This window comes from Trachypithecus francoisi, unplaced genomic scaffold (assembly GCF_009764315.1).
Source record: "Trachypithecus francoisi isolate TF-2019V2 unplaced genomic scaffold, Tfra_2.0 Lachesis_group7, whole genome shotgun sequence".
NCBI classification, from domain to species: Eukaryota; Metazoa; Chordata; class Mammalia; order Primates; family Cercopithecidae; genus Trachypithecus; species Trachypithecus francoisi.
Genome location: NW_022681472.1, coordinates 31,952,123 through 31,968,551, shown reverse-complemented (window position 1 = coordinate 31,968,551; position 16,429 = coordinate 31,952,123). Strand labels below are relative to the sequence as shown.

Here is a 16,429-nt window from a genome sequence, read left to right as displayed (position 1 = left end):
TATTTTTTAATTCCATACAGAGTCCCACGCAGAGATAGGTTCCCATCTACTTCCCCGAGCTACTAATTTTCTAGAGTGATAATGGATCCAGACTACAAAGGCTCCAGCTTTATGCTCCCCGCCTCACCCCAGACTCAAGATTTTTTCTCTTTTATCCCTACATGGCCATTAAAATAACAATCATTGTGTGTTAGAGCCTAAATCTAATAGGATCCTCCTTGACCCCAAGGATAGGAGCTTGGTTACTTACAACTGTGGCTGTGAGTTTCTTATTTTTATTTCCTAGCACTGACTTTTTCTTTTTAGCTTGCTTAATTTTTTTTATTAATTATATCTTTATATTCTGTGCTTACATTGGAGGTGGAGCTGCTCAGTCATCTTTGATGTGGCACTAATGCTCCTATTTTAATTCATGACCTCTGCTAATGATATGGTAACATTTTTAAATTGTTATTTTAAAAGTTTATGTGCTCTAAATTTTAGGGCCCTAGGATAAACTTCTGATTTTCCACAGACTAGTTGCAATTCTGTTTCTTGTACATTGAGAGAACTCCCAGAGGAATTATCTTAAAAATCAACATGCAGTGCCAGAAGTGAGAGAATTCTACATGATGTGAGGGAAATGTGTTCATTAGGAACACTGGTTGAAATCTATTGTGACTTTAGATTCTATCCTACCTCAAAGATTTGGAAATATGAAAAAAGTGTAGGAAAACATTATCAAATGTCTATGTGGTAGAATTAAAGGAGTTTAACAGCTCAGTTTTAGTATCAGGGCAGAAAAATGGCTTAATATCTTTTTTTTTTTTTTTTTTTTTTTTTTTTTTTGAGACGGAGTCTCGCTCTGCCGCCCAGGCTGGAGTGCAGTGGCCGGATCTCAGCTCACTGCAAGCTCCGCCTCCTGGGTTTACGCCATTCTCCTGCCTCAGCCTCCCGAGTAGCTGAGACTACAGGCGCCCGCCACGTCGCCCGGCTAGTTTTTTTTTTTTTTTTTTTTTTGTATTTTTTGGTAGAGACGGGGTTTCACCGTGTTAGCCAGGATGGTCTCGATCTCCTGACCTCGTGATCCGCCCGTCTCGGCCTTCCAAAGTGCTGGGATTACAGGCTTGAGCCACCGCACCCGGCCAAAAATGGCTTAATATCTAACACGAGTTGCCGGTTAGCACAAAAGTTAGGAGCATGAGCTCTGAAGGACTTTTCCTGTGTTAATTCCAGCTCCCTCATGCGGCAGTTGTGTGACTTTTGATGTGTTTTTTAACTTCTCTATATTTCAGTTTTCTCATCATGAACATTTGAATAATAATGGTGTATTAGTCTGTTCTCACACTGCTATAAAGACATACCTGAGACTAGGTAATTTACAAAGAAAATAGTTCTAATGGACTCACGTTTCTGCGGACTCTGCAGACTTCTGCTTCTGGGGACATCTCAGAAAACCTACAATCATGGCAGAAAGTTGAAGGAAAGCAAGCGCATTTTCACATGGCTGGCTGAAGAAAGAGAGAGTAATGGGGGAAACGCTACACCCTTTCAAACAACCAGATCTCGTGAGAACTGACTCATTACGATGAGAAAAGCAAGGGGGGAAGTCCGCCCGCATGAGGCAAACACCTCCCTCCCGGTCCCTCCCCTGAAACTGGGGATTACAGTCAACATGAGACTTGAGTGGGGACACAGAGCTAAACCATATTAAATGGAAGCTTCTGAAAGGGTTGTTACGTTGAATTTATATAGCTAAAGTTCTGTGAGCAATCCTTTGCACGTACTAATTAACTTTCAGGTGTTAGCTATTCTTTTACAACTTCTATGGATACTGTTAACTTAGTGGTTTCCCAAATATTCCACGGAAGAATATTTTTAAAAATCAAAGAAGGGTCTGGCATGAAGTGTCCAATGTTTTAGTTTTAGTTAAAAAATAATTACTACCATCTGTTACCCAGTATATGAGAGAAATACTTTAAGATATAAAAGTCAGAGAAAACTCAAAAGTCATTGAACATGAAGAATTAAATCATTCATCACTGACTTAATTCACTAGAATATAATGCCCCCTCTGCACTCCATAGCCTAAAGAACAATTGAAGAAGTTGGGGGCTAGTAAAAGCAATGCAAGGATTATTAAGGAATTAGAAAATAAAATAGAAATATTAAGTAAAGCACTTGGAATTTAATTTTTACTTTAGCCTGGAAAGAATATGGTTGAAGATCAATATAATGGCTATTTTAAACTATAAATCGGTATTACTATATGTTGAGTCGAGGTAGCTATTTCTTGAAAGATTCAAAGTTGATTGGAATTTAACCTTCAGAGGAACTGAACTATCCATTACCATTCACGCACACATCTATTGAACTCTGTTGGTTATAACCTCTGTGAAGATACTAGGCCAGGCTGCTGGAGCACACACAGCAATTAAAGATTTGGATGAAATGATTGCTTCCTACTTTCATGGTGCTTCTATTTATCCATTAGGGACACTGACAAGTGCACACATTCTAGTAATAGAATGCATTGTAAAACAAGCACTCTGCAAATGAGATCACAGAAGGAAAAGAACCTTTTAACTGAAGCAGTTAGAGTAAAATGCCTCTTGACATTTCAGATCCATGAGCCCCTTTAACATTGGTAGAAAGGTATAAAAGTCAGTGCTGAATGAGTATTCAGCAGGTAAGGCATGTTTGCTAAACCATAGGAAGAATTAATTTGTTGGCAACATAGTGGGATAATAAGAAAGTATGGGAATATAAATTTGAAAAGATAGATTGGAGCCAGATTACATGTTGCATAAACTTTTAATACCTTAAACCTGGGAGTATCTTTTATTATTATTTTTGTCTAACTTCGAAAACATCATTTAAAAACTCCAAATAAAATAGCATACTCTATTTCACCTAAACAATAATAGAAAATGGACTACCTGAAAATATCTTAATGTTTGACATTGAATATATATGTAGTCATTATAATGATGTATAATGGCTATATATATTCAATGTATATGTTCAATGTACATTAAATATATATAGACTATATATAAATATATAGTCTATATATGTTTTCAATATATATTCAATTATATATTCAACGTATTCTATATGTGTTTGACATTGAATATATATTTCCATTTTGTAGATATATGTATAGCCATTATATATGTGTGTATATATATAAAATATAAATATATGGCCAAATAAATGGCATATATATATATAATGGCAAATAATGGCCAAATAAGTAGCCATTATATATATACATAATGACAAATGACATATATATGCCATTCATATAAATATAAATGGCAAATATATATTATATTACATTATATGTAATTATGTAAATAATGGTTATATATATTCAATGCAAACATTAAGATTTATATATATAATTCTGTATGTGTATATATATATGTATGTATAAAATGGCCTCTATAATCTTAAGAATTGAGAACACTTTTCACCTTACAGCAATTAGCATTGACCGAGTTAGAAAATAAAAATACTATATCTTATCTGGCAATCCTTTTAACAGTATACTTTGACTCTGTCTGTTCTGCATTTATAGCTCTGTCTGTTTTAAATTAATGCATTCGTTGGTTGAAATTTTTAAAAGTAACTTTTCTTTGGTTTTATAAGATATAAGCAACTCATGACAAATTGATCTTTTGCCAACTTTTGTTTTGTTTTTGGGTGGAGAGTATATCAAGGATTTGCCTTATAAATACATAAATCATCTCTATTTTACATCAAAACATTTACTATTCTCTATCTTAAAGTTAGTGTACTCATGTTTAAAAAGCAACAAACTATGCAAAAGCATATGCAGTGAAAATTAAGCTCTTTCCTACAGAGACAACTGTTTTTATTAGTTTGTGATCCTTGCATTGTTATTTACGTATTCCATTAAATGCATGTACAGTAGTTCCCCTTTATTCATGGTTTTGCTTTCTGTGATTTCAGTTCAAGGTCCAAATATATTACAGCATTTTGAGAGAAACTGAGAAAGAACATATTCACATGACTATTTTTTACAGTATATTTTTATAGTTTTTCTATTTTATGATTGTTAATCTTTTACTCTACCTAATTTATAAATTAAACTTTATCATAGGTATGTAAGTACAGGAAAAAAGCACATAGGATATACAGGGGTCAGTGTTATCCAAGGTTTCAGGCATCCACTGCAGTGTCTTGGAAAGTACCCTGGAAGATAGGGATACTGCTATATGTATATACATATACATACACACACACACACATACACACACACACACACAGATGCATATACATACACACACACACACACACACACACACACGTATTTTTTTTTTTTTTTTTTGAAACTGAGTCTCGCTCAGTCACCCAGGCTGGAGTGCTGTGGCATGATCTCGGCTCACTGCAACCTCCACCTCCCGGGTTCAGGTGATTCTCCTGCCTCAGCCTCCTAAGTAGCTGAGATTATAGGTGTGAGCCAGTGTGCCCAGCTAATTTTTGTAATTTTAGTATAGAAGAAGTTTCGTCATGTTGACCAGGCTGGTCTTGAACTCCTGATATGAGATGATTCGCATGCTTCAACCTCCTGAAGTGTTGGGATTACAGGCGTGAGTCACTGCACCCAGCCTTACTCTACATATCTTTACATACATAGGAGTATATTATATACATTCTTCTACACTTTGCTTTTTTATGTAACATATCTTGGAAATTATTCCGTATAAACGCATTAAAGTACTACATTATTATTTTAATTGCTACATCGTATTTTATTGTTTGGATGTACCTTAACTTGTTTGAACAGTCACCCAATGAGAAACATACAATGGCCTCTCCCCAGTGTTTGTTTTGTGTATACAGTTGAAATAATGGCTATAAAACTTTTGCTTGCTATCTTCAGTTAATATTTTTATAACCATGTCCCCCCATGTCCCCACATTACTCCACAAATCAAGGTGCCATTTCCATGTTTTACAAGTTCACAGTTTAGCTTCAGGGATAGCATGAACAGCCTAGGGTAACCGCTGTGCATTGATTGCCTACGATGTGCCATCCCACCTTCTCACCATCCAGAGGTAGCGTAAGCTGTATGGAAGGCACAACAGTGACCTGACCGTGAAGATACTGCCTGCATGTCTCTCAGTAGCTTAGAGAGAACTGGTTTATTGTCTTCCATTAAGATTTAGAAAGGGCAAAACACCGGATCACACTCCCGTAGTTTGCAAGCAGCAAAGCCCAGGTTTCAGAGCACAGTCTGATTTTAAAACACATTCTAGTTGATAATAGGATGTCTCTGATTCCAATATTAGATAGAAGGGGGAAATGTTGTAAATAACAAATACTATATATACACAAAATAAGGTTCTCTATAAAAAGGACTCCCAATACCTATAATTTGCTCTCCTTTGGCTACAGAAATAAAAACAATTTCTTTACAGACCAGATAATTGTGATTATATTTCTGTCTCTGGAAGGATTCTGCCTCTATAATTTCAATAATTGCAAACAAACAAAAAAACTTGCTTATCTGCCCCTCCCCACCCTAACATTGCTCTGAAGATTTCTTATTAATATTTCAGGATGGATTATCCTTCATCTTTAAAAGAGGAAATCAATCTCCATTTATCAAATTTATAATAAATATTATAAAACAATTATAAAAACAATTTCATTTTTATTTAGAGAAAGAAAACAGAGAGTGTCTGAGTATATTTTTTTAAACATCATACTTTAAGGAGGTTTAAGAGGCTGATAAAGTGCTTCTATAAAACTTTCACTTGTAAATCTGGGTAATTAATTGGATTTTAAAGATTTCACTATAGAGTGTGAAGTCAGACTGGCATGAAAACAATACTTACTTTAAATTAAGAAAATCATGAATGCGCAAGGGGAGGTGTACTTTTTTTCTATGCACAATTACACAATATTAAAATAGAAGAGAAACAGATCATGTAGTAATTCTCTCTCATCATATGGACAAGGAAACCAAGGCATGGTGATGGTAAATACTTTTGTTTGTTTGTTTTTTGAGACAGGGTCTTGCTCTGTCGCCCAGGCTGGAGTGCAGTGGCGCAATATTGGCTCACTGCAAGCTCTACCTCCCAGGTTCACGCCATTTTCCTGCCTCAGCCTCCCAGGTCGCTGGGACTACAGGCACCTGCCACCACACCCGGCAATTTTTTTTGTTAGAGATGGGTTTTCACCGTGTTAGCCAGGATGGTCTCAATCTCCTGACCTCGTGATCCACCTGGCTCAGCCTCCCAAACTGCTGGGATTACAGGCATGAGCCATCGCGCCTGGCCCATGGTAAATACTTTTTTAACATAGCTAACTAGTTAGCATCAAGGCTAGTATTCAGGGCTTCTGTTGCCTTTACATGAAAAGTTTTATGCAAGAGCACTTCATAAATTGCAGAAATTATTTTTTAAACTTCTGTTCCCTGTATTCCTGTAACCCCTAAGATTTAGGTAAGTTTTTCTTGGTCAACACAGTTAAAGCTGACCTGTATGCAGTTGAATAGATCACAACACTGATTTGAAATTATCATTTTGAAGGTTGAAATAACTGGACCATGAACTGGTTGGTGATATTTTAGCCAATATAATGACCAAATCAGCTATCAATCATTATGGCAGTTAAGAAAACTAGGCATGATGAGGAATATCACATGATTATAGTGCAATTTTGAACAGGGATGAAATAGATATAATGTGGGACTGTCATGCCATAAAGGATTTGAAATAAGATTTATACATATACATATCATTTTCTTATAGTGTTTAAATAGAGACTTGCTAACAAGCTGATGGTACAGGACTTGTTCAGTGTTCCTTAAATTAGAGGAGGCTGTGAAAGAGTTATTTTTAACACCTATGGTAAAATGAGAACATTAAACTTCAGAAAATCTGGATATAAATCTGGATTCTGCCATTTATAGGTCTTTTGACCTTGAAAAAGTCATTAAATGCAGCTGTAATGTTCTCTTTTTAAAAAATGGTGATAGTGCATTGAATTTTTGAAAGGATTAAACAAAATGTATATGTATACATGTAAACAAGTATGTACACTATGAGAACATTATATGTGTATATATACATATATGCATATAATGTATATATGTACATAGATGTACATATATACATATAATGTATATGTGTATATATGTATATATCAAAGCATAGGCCCAGACCTCTGAAGAACCCTGACATATTTTTAAGGAGTCCTTGAGGTCCAAAATCACTTTTATATCAACACTTTTATTATTTACTTTTTTTCATTGGGTTGAAATTTGCTTGCAGTGCTAGAACCTTAGTAGTCTTGACCTTTTAGCATGAATCAACAGCACCAAACTTTGCTAGAAATCATTGTATTCTTCATTTTGGGCAAAGATGATACACTTCCACTTAAACAAAAATAATAATAATGTTATTGCCCTTTGAAGAAGCAACTACTTTAATTAAATGTTTTCTCTTAATTATGTATGTTTTTAATACTTTATGTGACAAAATGGGAAGTGCCCATAAAGAACTTGTGCTACACACTGAAGTACTAACTGTGATGGCTACTTTGAGGTAAAGGAGTTGTGTAATTCAGTTTGAGCTGAAATAGCCCCTTTTATACAAATATCTACTTGAATATCTACAAGTGAAACAACTCACAGTGTTTGTTGTCAATGATAAGATTTTAACATTTAAGGAGAATTAGAATTTTGGAGAATTTATACCTGCCACCATGAGCATGACAGATTGCCAATACTTAATGATATTTCTGATAAGATCCTAGAAGTTATATTAATACATGTGATTATTGTTTGATACTAGAGAATGAAATGTATCAAAATTTGCATAACTCAGTGAACCAATATTTAATAGAAGACCAATTCATGGTGCTACAAAATTATACATGGGTCAAAGATCCATTAAAAATGCAAGATAGATGACAGATTTTAACCTAAGAGTGAAGTATTCATTGATACGGTTTCTCATTGCCTGTTGCAACTAACTTTTAAGAAATGACTACTTGTTGATGTTTGATGTAATCTACAATTAACTGAAAAGTTTGCTAAAATGTCCTTCATTTTTTTCAATTATATATTTGTGGAAATGTGTATTTTCTTCATAACCACAACCCAAATAACATTTTGCAAGACTAAATGTAGCAACAGATATTAAAATTCAGCATCTTGTATTAAGCCATGTTAAAAAGATTTGCTAACGTATAATACAGTGACATTTTCCTTGCTTTTCTATTTTTAAAAATATCATTGTTTTAGTATAGTATACTGTTTATGTTAACATTTAATGTGTTTATAGTTGTTATTTTAAATTAATGGAGGAATAATTTTAAAATATAATTTCTGTTTTATTTTATAATATGATAGATGTTATTAACTATAATCTGCATAAACAAAAGCTGTTATAATCTCAGTGATTTTTAATAGTGTAAAGTTGTCTGTTCTAAGCTGTCATTGCTAAGGATAGTTGAACCACCACACGGTTACCAAATGGAAATAGAATAGAAAGTTTATGATTTATTTAGGTAGCATTTTGAATTGTCATTTGAATTCCCAAAGACCTTCCATATGTGCATAAGAATGAACAAAATGTCTAACTGTAAGATTGTGTATATCTTCCTTAGTAGATTTTCATATTGTTTACTACTTTAACAGTTTGCTTACCTTCTCTGTCTAGCTCACCTTTATAGTCATAAAGCTTCTATAAAAGTGCATGACACAAAACAGAGGCTCCACACATCTGTGTTGCATTGTTTTATATATATAATATATATATATATATATATATTATATATATATATATAGCTTATATATATATAATAGCTTATATGATGGTATGGGAAGATGCCAATGAATGAATATATATCATGTACATGTAATTCATGATTGCTGTACATTTTGCTGTTTGAAAATGGGAGAAATAGTTTTATTTTATAGCTACTTCATCAATAAAGCTTCATGAAAGAGGTCAGATTTCTAAAGTAAAGGGCACTTTTCAGCATTAATAGCAATGAAAAGAACAGGTTAAGGGACAGTATAAAATATTCAAAATGATAAATAGTTTAGTGAAGGAGGAAGAAGGTAAATTCATTTAGAAAGAGAATTAAGGAGTGAAGAACACAGTCATTGATTGAAGATGTGAAACTGACTCAGCTGAGATGTGATTACCTATATGAACAAACGGAGAATGAGTAGTACCTTCAGAGGAAACTGTGAAGTTCGTTGGGTGATATTTTAAAATTTAGGGCAGGAAGCCCTTCCCACATTACAGCTGACTAACCTAGCCCACTGTCTTGGAAGATTAATCAAAATTAGAAAATTAGAAAAAAATGTTTTTCTGAGAGGCTGTCCATTTCAAGTTGGGTCCTGAAATTGAGACTTGCCTACTAATGTCAGAATGTCCAATAGGTGAGACAGTAGTCAATCGGTGAATATTTTATTGAAAAAAAAATTGAAGTGGATGTAGGTAAGTCCTTGTAGAGAGAAAAGCAGGAGGGATGTCTGATTTATGTCTCAGGTGTCTGGGAAAGAATGTAGTCTAGTTTGATGAAAATAGTAGTTGAAATAAAAATAAGAATTTTTACTGTTTTCTTACAGCTACCTAGATGAGGATCATTATACTTAACAATTTTCAGTATATTTAGAAATAAGACTATTATAAAAAAGATTTTGAATGATTATTTAAAAATATTTTACAGTAACAATTGGTAACACAAAGTATATATGACATAAAATCTTGCTCCAATTAATTTTTAAGTAATTAGTATTTAAAAGGAACTCTTAAGACAAAGAATTAAATACACATTAATTTATTTATTTCATGTCATTGTAATCGTCATAGAATTTTTCTTCATGATTGAAGTAAAATATTCCATATGATCTCAAAATTACTGAAACATTAGGAAGTCTTTCTATTTATTCCTGGAATGGCCTCTTCTATGAATTATAAAAGGATCAGACTAAGTATTTAAACATAAAAATTTAGCCTGTGTTTTTATTTAATTATAGAGACTGTCAGGTGATACCAAAAGTGAGAATAATTTTTATTTGATCCTATGCTTTGGGGATTTTTTCTATCTTCTACTTTGATTTCTTCATGTCTTGGGTCTGTGTGTGTGTGTGTGTATGTGTGTGTGTGTGTATATATATATATCATCCATTTTTACCATCAAACACATTTGGTCATGTATATGTACACAAATACATATACCATATAAGTACACACACATTTTCTATTCTTAATTGAAAGAATTTGTAGTGATGAACTGTTAATAGTTCTCTAAGTAGCAATGATGTATATACAATTTAAAATCTGAGAGGAAAGCAATTATATATGTATCTATCTATCCACATATAGATATAAACATCTTTATATGGCCTCTAGAATTAATACTCCAGTCGCATGTCATTTTGTATCTTCAACTAGAGCACCTACTACTGGCTTTCCTTTCTTCTGCTTGAGATTGACATCATATAAATATCTATATGTATATAGATATGTATCTATCTATATCTATCTACATATCTTCCTATAGTTGAGAATAAACTATCCTATTTTGTATATCTATCTTGTTTATATATAAATATTTTATATATTTATATAGTTCATATATAACTACTTAAATAAATATATGTTTATTTTTATAATTTTATATATTCAAAGATATATGCATGTATATTCTTATAGGTCTAGAAATTTCCCCTTCATTATTGGGTAGAAGAAAATGAAGAAAATGTAATCAAAACAGTGCTGTTGATTATTTCCTTCTTAGTAAAAGTGAAAATATTAAACTGACTTTAAAGGTCAAGTGATGAATGTGTTCTAAATGTTGTGGTCTAAGTCTTACAATTCTGAGTGCTTTATAAATACGGCAAAGCCCTCAGCTACCCTACTAAAAAGACCAAGAAAACACATTAATGTTAAATTCAGCAAGGCTCAAGTTCTCGGTTTAACACACATGGGGCTCCACTTCTCTAATCTATACAGGACAAGGACTTACTGGCCCTGGAATGCCTCGCCCTGTTTTCTGGGTGTTGTTCCTCTGGCTAACAACCTTACTAGTTAGTATAACAGTGGCTACATAAGGTATGGTGGAAAAAATGTAATGGTAATGTGCATTTTGACCAGTTAGTAAAAAATCCTCTAATAGAAACAGAAAGACAACACAGAGAAATTGCCCTGAACTTATGTCATCGTGCTATTTTCCTATGCAAGGGGTACAAATAGGCTTGCTCCCTTCTCAAACCTGGATGAGACACTTCAATTTTAAGTGGGCATTTTAGTTTGTTTTTGGTTTTGGTTTTGATTTTCTGGTTTAAAATACGTACCCAGCTGTATTCCTACACAGAAGGAAGAGATAATAGCCAATAAATATGAACCATATCTACAAAACACTGATAAGAAATTGTACATGCTTTTCTGTGCGGATGCTAAAACAGTATCATTAATATTATTTTGGATAGAATTTTCACTACTGCTGTTTAGAAAGCAAATGAGCTAATGCTATAATTTCTCTTCTTGATAGAGGTTCATCAGTGTGTTGATTCCCAAAACTGCTTGGTAAGTACATGCACAAACGTAATCAACCAAATCATTAGCATTTATTAAAGAAGACAGTTTCAAATTGATGGGCAGTGCTGAAGAAACATATAAATGTAAATCTTTTCCTTTCTAAATTTTATTTGAATGACAACCAAAATATATTCTTTGAATATGACCAAATGTATTATTACTTTTTTAAAATAAAATGATCAATACCATCTATTAGAAAACAATATTGTTTTGAAGCCTAATCAATTGAATTTCAGATTTATATGAAACAGCAAATATAGGTTAAAAATGATGCAGTCATGTCTTTGTTTCACATGTATAAACAACATTGTTTCAAAGTAATATGTCAGTCTCTAATCTTTGTTTGCATTGTATTTTAAAGTTGATGGTTACACTTCGTCATCAGATGTTATCATTAGGACCCTAGAAAAAGAGTTCCATATAAATATTGTTTCTAATTCTGATAGTAATCAGAGATTACTATTATTATTAGATCAAGGCAACTTGATGCTAGTTATCATGCTTCCATCTTTTTCACATAAAAGAGTAGATATAAAAATACAATATTGCCAGGTAGTGGCAATACTCTTGTTTTTCAGTACAGGGGTACTTAGTACCAAACTATCTAATAGTTTATTTTCCTTAAAAGTTCGATTGTGGAATACAAGCATATAGTTTCCCAGAAAGTCATAATTTACATTTTTCTTCTAAGATTTAAAACCCTGTTACTAAGAAAAATAGCTAAAACCCTACTTTAAAATGTGCTACATTGTGATTTATTAATATCATACCAGTGTACACTATGGAAAGATTATTATACATATTTTTACAAGTTTATGGGAGCTTATAAAGTATGACTCCTCATTCTACATATTTGCTGGTATGTTTTTCAAAAAAAAGTCTAGCATCTTTCGTGAAACATTCTCCATTTTTTTTCCATATACAATTAAACTTTACCTCAACCTAGAGTAAGAGTTACCTGTCAGTTGCTTATAGTAGTTACTACAAGTTCATAGTTCCTTGCAATATACCATAAGAAAATGTCTTTATGATAAATTCAGTCTACATGTTATCATTTACTCTATTTATATTTTAAAAAATAGAATAAAAAGAAAAACCACGATTAAATGTCCATTGTAAGTTAGTTCTAATATGTTTTATTGCTTCCCACTAGCGAAAGGTTCTAGAGAGAAAAAGGGATGGCAAGAAGTGAGAGTTTGTTAATAGGTCATAGATTTAGGCTCTGTTTACAGAAATCTGAAACACTGGGGTAATGCATGAAAAATTAAGTTATGCACAAATGTTTCCGATTACTCACTTGTTTGGCATCACATAGGGTGGACCAAGCATGGAAACTGAAGTCTACATTTTTCACCCCATTGTTGGCTGTGTTGTAGAAATGACCTTATAGTTCATATTGCTGAATTTAAAAGTTTGCTTGCAGTAAGTATAACTATTCCTATTTTACCATTTCAGAATCAAGCAAGACTCAGGATTAAGTCAGTCAATCCATGGAGGCTTAATAGAATGAGGCATTTGAAATATTTCAAGAATGGGCATGAGCAGATCAGTGAGGATGACTCAGAATGGTGTAACTGAATTATTTTGTGAGTAAAAAGCTACCTTGGTCCTCCTCCAACCTTTAGAAGCTTTAAAAAATGAGTGTGAACTTTCATGAGGTTAATGCATTTTGAACATACCAGAAAGATCAAACCTTAGCCCACACATGAGAATTAATTTTCTTACAGCTTCAACTACTTAAAGACACCTCTTGTGATATATGGACTCTAGAATTAATGCTCCAGTCCCATGTCATTTTGTACCTTCAACTAGAACACTTACTACTGGCTTTGCCCATCTTCTGCTTGAGACTGACATCATATAATGAAAGATGAAGGAGCCAATACGCTTCTTAAGAAGCAAGTAGTCATGAGACTTCACCTGCCATCACAGATAGAGAGAGAAAAAAAAGGGAGGGGGTAGTTAGCAATTTCAAGAGCCACAATTTACCATGGAAGCCTCTACTTAATATTCCGCTTGATCTGCCAAGTTTATAGCCTGGCAAATCTGAATACAAATGTCGATGCAAATGAGGATTCATTATTCTTACAAGGTCTTTGTGTTGAAGCTTAATGTAACTTGGTTCCTATGGTTGCTCAGGGAACGTAGATTGCAAGACAGAAAAAATGATGAAAAGAACAAAAATGGAAAGGAAAATAATAGAAATAGAAGGAAATGCTTAAAATGCACTTTAGCTTGAAATATGAGGATGCATAGGAACAAAGCATTGTCATTACAATCTCTGCTTATTGCCAGCCCTGATATTTACTTCTCATCAGCAACAGAGGAGTTAACCACTCAAGAACATTCTACACAGACAGAAAACATAACAAGTCTCCTTTTACTGATTGTAACACATTGTTCCCATTATAAAACCAATTCTTCAAATTGTCAAATTTTTTACCATTCTTTTATAATTACAGAGCTCATGGGCTGGTGGGACCTACACATTCCGATCTCTAAGAAGACTGCAAATGCATTAAAAAACCCCACCCAACAATTCCCTTTCTTTCATATGGATTTATTGCAAATAATTCAGAATCAACATGTTAAGAAAGCTAAAATTAATAAACTACACATTGAAAAATCACAACACTTTAGCATCATTCATTTATTGTTTACCATAACCCATTGCACACAAAGGTTGCAAAACCTCTAAGTTAGAGGAAATCCTGAGAGCCTGCAAAATTATGATTATATCTCATATACCACAGTATCTTGCTCCGATGAATCTTTTGCATGGTTAGCTGTTGTTTACATATAAATACCTTCTCCGGAAATAAAAAAATGTACTGAAGGTAACAGGAGCTGCAAAGCTTAGCAGATCCGATGATCCCAAGATCATGCAGTAAGGCTTGCTTCTTCATCCATAAATAAAGCACATTTGCATCCATTCAGTCAAATTAGCTCCACTAAAAAGGTGGTTATAATTAGCTCCTTTTTCTGGTTCACGGGTAAAATTCTTGCATGCCTGCTGTTTTGATTAAATCCACCATTGTCTTCCAATAGCTAGTGCTAATTCTTCCAAGGAAATCTTCAGTTGAGGTGTTATTTTATTCTGCACTTCCGTTAGTTGTCTAATTTACGCCAAGTCCCTGCAGTGTTTCCTTAAGCCATCCTCTTTGTCTTGCCTTTGAAATTTACCAAATCTTACAAGAAATCAATACTTAATTGATTATTCACTTTTCTGCAGCTTCAAACAGCAAGCACGCATAAGATCCTGGAGAAGTCCCCCGATTTCCAATGCAGGAGGTTGCTTGGTGGCAGAGCTCTGCAAGTGTCCAACAGCAGGCATTCCATGGAGCCGTGCACTGGCGTGGAGTGCCAGCCAGCGTCTGATAAAGAAAACGAAGATACTCTAACGAAGCAGGAAAACTTCCTGGATGAGGCAGATCCATCTCAAGGCTTTCGATAAAAGGCTGAAGCAGGAGCAATTGGATACCAGAACATTATAATTTTTTTTTTTTCATTATTCCTTTTGCTTTTTGCTTACCATTTTCTTCCCATGGCACTGAAGTGGAATATCCCAAGTGCCACCGAACTCAGAGAATTCCACGCTGGAATGGGGGTGAGACTGGTGTTGTATCTCTGGCATAGGATAAGGATGGCAGGCACGTAGCATTACGAAATGTAGGACAAATTCAAGCGAAAGAGAGGGAGAGGGAGAGAGCGGGGGAGAGAGAGAGCTAGAGACAGATGGCGGATCTGGCTAAGAGCCAAAGCCAGTGAAATGAATTACATTGCTGAATAACTGTACACCATTGATTCTGCCACTTGTTGCTGCATGGTTAAAAAAAAAAAAGGAATTTTTAAAAAGCCCCAGTGTATGCTGGAATCCCCTTATTTGTCATGTGTGCAGCAGACAACTTTCACACATAACTCCATCCTGACAGTCATGTGCTGTGGGTGTCTTGCATAGGTGTGTAGATGCGCGTGATGTAGTTGTGTGCATGTAGGTGTGCCCAAGAAAGCAAATGTGAGCATGTGTGCATAAGTATGTGGGAGAAAGGAAAAACAATCCCTGCAATCCAGCCATTTTTGTTTAATGAAGAATGGAGAACTGGCATTCAGAGATGTGGTTATGTGCTGCATATTAATGTGTGCTTACCAGACATTCTCCCCCACTTTAAAAATGAGTGGCACAGGAGTGAAGCCCTCTATAGATCAACCACGTGGGAGAAGCAACTCATGAGGTAGCACCTCATCTCTAAACCTACAAATGTGGCACAAGGAATTCCGCAGAAGAACAAGTTGCTCTCTGACAAGAAGAAAAGCTGGTCCCAGGAATACGATGTTTGGGTGTTTTCGAAAAGACAGCTAGTCTCAGCAGACTGTTCAATAAATGCTTCATACCCAGGATGAAGGGAGACATTATGGGATGCCCAGGGGGCTTTGGAAATCAAATACAATGTTTGAGTAGCACAATTTGAGGTACATTATAAAAAAGCAATTTGAATTGCCAATGAGGCGACATATCTGCATGCTAATTAGACCTGTGTCAAGCTTAGTCTGCAGGCTTCTGTTGATGGCGAGGAATGTGCATGTAGCTCTGCTGAGGGATTGTTTCTGCATAAATTATCAGCTTTGTCCTACTGATCATTTTCCCAAACAAACATGAAATGCAAGATCAAAAAGCGATTCTAAAATTAAAATTATTGATTGACAAAGCCTAGATTTCAGAATCTAATTAGAGGAGGCACAAACAAAAGCTGATATTATTACTGACTATGCCTGAGCTAGCAGCCAGATTGTGCAGGGTTTGTAATTTATCTTTGTTTATGCAGCCAGGATATTAAAAATGTAATTAAAATGGT

General features: G+C 34.3%; 1 long non-coding RNA gene across 1 annotated transcript; it reads left to right on the top strand.

Annotated features, from left to right (window-relative positions):
* The first annotated feature begins 2,595 nt into the window (after positions 1-2,595).
* Positions 2,596-13,124, top strand: LOC117079018. The gene is made up of 3 exons (XR_004435250.1): positions 2,596-2,668; positions 11,530-11,564; positions 13,032-13,124. It is a non-coding gene; the product is annotated as an uncharacterized LOC117079018 (long non-coding RNA).
* The last annotated feature ends 3,305 nt before the right edge of the window (positions 13,125-16,429 follow it).